Source organism: Formica exsecta, unplaced genomic scaffold, assembly GCF_003651465.1.
Source record: "Formica exsecta isolate Colony F162 unplaced genomic scaffold, ASM365146v1 scaffold30, whole genome shotgun sequence".
In the NCBI taxonomy this organism is placed as follows: domain Eukaryota; kingdom Metazoa; phylum Arthropoda; class Insecta; order Hymenoptera; family Formicidae; genus Formica; species Formica exsecta.
Window position 1 is genome coordinate 725,501 of NW_021850257.1, and position 5,594 is coordinate 731,094.

Below are 5,594 nucleotides of genomic sequence, written 5' to 3' on the forward strand. Positions count from 1 at the left end.
GGAAGGGAATACCGCGACCCCCCGACAAATTGAGGTATTTTACCAATTACGAACGATATACATTGACAGTCCTCAGACGTTCGTCAGTTGCAACTATCTCGAGCGCATAACAAGATGTGTGTGGAACGCATATATACAGTCGCACAGTCGGCGGTGTTTCTCTTCCCCCTTTTCGGCCCGAAATCACCGAGTAATTTCGTCGTCGTGAACGTTATTGCACTTGCAACGCACGTCTGCGAATTTTCACCGCGCAATTTAAAGGATTAAAGGTGCCGACATGCGCGCGCCAAATGAAGGACTTCGCGCTGTCCATCATCAGGAAGAGGAGCTATATACGTGTTTAACGGCTTCCCCCCCCCCCCCCCCCCCACCACCGACAATGAACGCTATTTGTTGCCGTCTTATCGTATTTTCGCACCGCCTGTATACAAAGTTGCATCGGCAAGAATGAAGAAAGAAACGATTTCTCGCGCAAGAATAAATCGAGAACGTATATGATAAAATTTTTTCCAGTGCATTCGATTCTCCAAGAAAATTGATGTCAAAAATTGGGAAATTAATAACACGCTTCTTTCAACTCGAATTATCTCGAACGATAATTGTCGAATTTATTTTGACGGTGTGGCTATTGATACATAAAAAAATACAACATATTCACATTTAATGAAAAATAATCCAAGTTACCAAAGGTGTTGGATAGTAAAATATGAAAATGACTTTTGTTCAGTAGAAAATGCTGTATCTTCTTGTATATTATATATTTTAACAAATTATAAGAAAATATTAAATATTTTCTCTCTCGCTCTCTCTCTCTCTCTCTCTCAAGTCGGAAATATCTTGTTTATTTAATATATAACGACTCTCGGTTTATTGATGTAGTTTCGAAGCCGCGGTCGATATCTCTCTGCGTCAGTTATTTTTTTTTTCGCAAAAATACACGCAGAAAATAACGAACCGATGCCTCGATCCGTTTCCTCTTCTCTCGCGATATTGCAATTTTGTCCGCGCGGGTCAAACGAGAGGATCTGCGTCGCGTCATCGAGAGAAACTCATCAACGTATTCGAGCGCGATGCACGTTTCCGGCTCGCATTCGCGACAGAAATAAACTAGGGAAAATCGGCCCGGCTCTTGCGACCGGGAAGATGAAAGGTAAAGAAAAAAAAAAAAAAAAAAAAAAAAAGAGAGGAGAGCTGCTCGCGCGTGAACACGCTAAAATATTTGCGCGTGAAAACAGTTGCGTGCTCGCACGCTCGAGTTTGCACTCGATGAAAACGCTTCGATGAACACGGAGGAGAGGGAGAGAGAAAAAAAAAGCGCGAAATATTGATATTTCTTGGTATCGACCAGAATTTCTGGGCGATAAGAATATCAGCGGAAATGAATAGAAATTATCTGCGATCCGAGACCGAGATGTCTATCACGGCCGAATACGTGAATGGATCTCGATTCGACACGAGTGCGAGATAAATCATGAATATGAGAAAACGTGTCTGACAAACGAGCGTAATTTCATTCCTGTCGCTCTTCGCGTCGAGAGGAGGAAAGACGGACAAGAGGAGACATTTATTTAGCAGGATATACGGGAAAATTCATTATATCAACAAGAGGAAAAAAACATTAGATTAACGATGTAAAAATAAAATAAAAAATAAAACAAAATAAAACAAAAACGCAATTAAAAATTAGAATTAAAATAGGAATTTTTCTATCTTTTGCACGGTTTTACTCGACGTACAATGAATAATCGAAGAGCCGAGATAAGACGTTCGCAGCCCGAACAATATATACATGATAATGCCATAATTCGCGGCCGCAAAATGCGTGACAGTGTAATTCTCGCGTCGCGATTTTTACGCCACGGAAATTTGCGCGCTCGTGATGACTTAAATCACTCGCTTCCCTCTTGCTTGCCTCGCTTAATTCGCGATCGTTAATTTTCTTCTCGCCGCGTTGCGGAAAATTCGAGAATCAGTACCGTTCGTCGCGTTCTCATCGCGAAACGTAGCGTGAGTCATGTACATACGCGCACACACACAAACACACACACACACACATACACATACAATGGTTGTTGCAAGTTTCTGCTGTTCCGATAAACGCAATCGTATTCCGCTGATACAGCGCCGGTGTTATCGTTCGCAAGAAAAAAGTATGTATAACGTAATCGTGTATGTGTTACAATTCGCATTGAATGGACGCGACGTTACTATCGTCCTCGAAATTAGGACCTTACAGCTTTATACCGTCAGGCTATATTTGAAGATGCAATCTTCAAGTTGCGGACCGCGAGTCAGAGACAGAGATAGAGTTTTAAGCACGGCGAGATTCGATAAATTAACCCTTAAAGATTACATATGGATCATTTCGATCGATATTTTAACAATAAAATATCCCTTAATCAATAAAAAAAAAATGTTTAAAATTTATTTTTTAACTTTTGTTGTACATGATCATTTTCTACGGATGTCAATGAATATATATAAATTTTGGTGGATTTTTTCAGGCACTTTGTGACCCATATATGACCAGGAGCAGAGCAAGAAAAATATGTGAATAATAAAAGTACAAGAGGATTAATAAAAATTCCGCGTAAATGAATTTGTAGCCGTTTAATAAAAAAAAAAAAAAAAAAAAACACATACCTGATATATACATACACATGATTCTGTTGAATCGCTCATTCGCGAGATTACGGACGGATGTTTCGAGGAATCGCGAAAGACCGGAGGTGCGCGTCGTAGAAAGTCCCAGGGTAAGCGCAAGCTGAAAACGCATCGTTTCGGAACGTCCGGATTGTCGCAAGGTGCGCAGATTCGAGCGCGTCTTGTTTTGCATCTTGCGTAACGCGATACGCAACGAGAGGAGCGGAAGGGGGTACAGGAAAAGTGGAGGGGAGGGAGGAGAGGGCGTTTCTGCCGTGAACGGAAATCGTATCCGCGCGTTGCATAAGAATCGTAAGGACTAGCCGACCGACGACGACGACAGCGTGTAATCGTATCGCGGTTAAGTGGCGTGCACTTATACAAAACATCGTGAATCTGCAAGAGATTTTTTGGACTTGTTTCTTCGCGACAATAAGCGTCGGAAGGAGAGAAGGCGAAAGTAGATCGGATCCGAATCTATCTTAGCTAAATGTCTCTGTCCTCATTAATAATTATGAAACTCCTCTAGTAACACTTGATATTTCATAGGATATTAGGTAACAACCATCACTGATAATTATCACCAGTAATTTTTAAATTCCTTCAGTAACGCTCTTCTATGAGGTATTTTTTTAAAAGGTTTTTACGTTTAGATGCAAGATGGACTATTTTTATATTACATCATTATAGAATATCTTAGAATATAATTTTTAATTTTAAATTTTTAGAATATATAATTAAAATCCTCTTAAAAAATATTGCACTGAAATTTAAAAATTATTAATAATAATTATTAGTGATAATGGTTACTTAATATTTTATCAAGAGTGTTCCTGGAGGAATTTAATAATTATTGGTGATAATTATTAATATCCTGTGGCATGATGGAATTAACGTTTGTTTGACTTTACCCCCATACATCGCCGGACATTTCGATCGGAAGCGGTCGCCTCGACGGGATCTACGCGTGACATATCTACGCGACGTTATTAAGACACGTGCGCGTAATTCGGACGTAACGCGAGTCACGCTTCGGCGAGTACGCTTCGCCGCGGTTGGACCCCCCCCTCACGAGCACGCTCGGCCGAGCCGAGCCGGTTCACTCGATTTCATTCATTTGACGGATAATCGTCGTGTTCCTGTTTGCAGCTCGGCAGGGACGTGCCAAGCGCGATAGAGCGATAGAGCTGTCCGTCCTCGCGCTCCAAGGTCCCGGGTTCCGGAGCTCCCCGCGGTGCATCGCTCGCATTGTCTTGCTGCACCTCTCTAACTAAGCGATGTAGGAAGTTGCTGAGTCGCGATTGTTAACGCGAGATGACGACGCGGAATTTTCTCGCCTACCGTGCCGCGACGGTGCCGTGGTGATTTTACGAGACCACCGTGTGCGGAAGTCTCTTATTGTTAGCATTCGCGTTGCGTTTCAGGACGTGTCTCGTCGCCGCGAAGTGTTTACTTATTTTGACGATGGAATAATCCCGAAATATAAATGTACCTCGAAGCTTGAATTTTTTCAAAATGTATATATGCACGACAGGTGTTATTACTCATATGTTTGATATTTGACGGCTACAGTTTGATCAATTTTCGATTCTTCCGAACTTGTATACAAAATGTAAGAACTTAAAAATGTAAGAATTTAAAATTTGGACAAAATAATAATATTTTTTCATAAGAAGGAAGTAAAAAGAGCATTCATAAGCGGAAATGTATTATTTTTTGATATATTATTGCTTAACCGAGTTTATATATGATATTACACACTTCGGATATCAATTAAATGATCAAAAATTTATATATGTTTCGGTAAAAAAGTTCAAAATGGTTCATCTATCCTTTAACGAGAGAAAAAAAAAAATAACTCTTCTTTTTTAAACTACTTATTATTTATTTTCAAATAAATAAATTAAAGAATAGATCATATAAATATTTTTAATAAAGAAATAAAAACAATGCCAATAACATATTAATGGATAAATATTTCATAATTTTGAATAAAATATAACAATTAAATCAAAGTTATGATAATGAAATGGACAAATGAGTCTTACAGATATCTTAAAACATGGTTGTAAATTTCAAAAAATATTGTTATGATTAATTTATTAATAAACAATTAAAAAAATGATTATTTGTACATAACATAAACAATACAATCACAAATAATCTTATATATGTACAAATTTATTTAGTAAGATAAATAGTTTGGTGTAATATTTTATATAAATATTGAAATGATTTACGATTCTCGAAACACACGTTTGCTATGACTAAAAGAGAAATATACGACTTATCCATATAAATGAAATTGTCGTATTATAAATCTAATATGCATTCTAATAAAACGCAGATTCGCATCATATAGAGTGCAAATCTTTATGCAGAAAAATTAATAAAAGTTACGTCTTTCTATCTTTTCCGCTACAATTACCTTCGACGACCATTTATATAATAATTGTTCTCGTCTCTCTCCTCGCTCGATCAAGAAATTTTACTTTTTTCGCGACACGCGCCTCGTAAGACGCGAAATCAACCAGCTGCGCGCAAAGCGTGTGCGTGCACGTGCTTCGTGCACGCACACGCGGGCCTGCATGTGCTCGGCCACGGTCATCTCGAGACCTTCTTGCGCAGCCACCGCACTTACACACACACACAGACACAGACATATACACTATACATGCGTGATACGCGAATCGCGAGGCGAATTACGCAACTGCACAATTGCGTGTACCGCAACGTAACGACGAGTTCCACGATATAACGACCGGTCGCACGACTCGCCTTCTCTCCACCAACCTTATAATAGATATCTTTCTCTCTCTCTTTCCAGCGAGGCGAATGCACAATTGCGTGTACCGCAACGTAACGACGAGTTCCACGATATAACGACCGGTCGCACGACTCGCCTTCTCTCCACCATCTCCACCAACCATATCTTTCTCTCTCTCTTTCCC

General features: G+C 39.5%; 1 protein-coding gene and 1 long non-coding RNA gene across 3 annotated transcripts in view; one reads left to right on the forward strand and one right to left on the reverse strand.

Annotated features, from left to right (window-relative positions):
• LOC115237632 overlaps nucleotides 1-2,647 on the forward strand; it is a 17,360-nt gene extending 14,713 nt beyond the window's left edge. The window contains exon 2 of the long non-coding RNA XR_003884372.1: nucleotides 2,505-2,647. This is a non-coding gene — a long non-coding RNA (uncharacterized LOC115237632). The remainder of the gene's footprint in view (nucleotides 1-2,504) is intronic.
• The window catches only part of LOC115237627 (protein Tob1), a 79,963-nt gene that overhangs the window by 38,755 nt on the left and 35,614 nt on the right, over nucleotides 1-5,594 (reverse strand). The window lies entirely within an intron of this gene.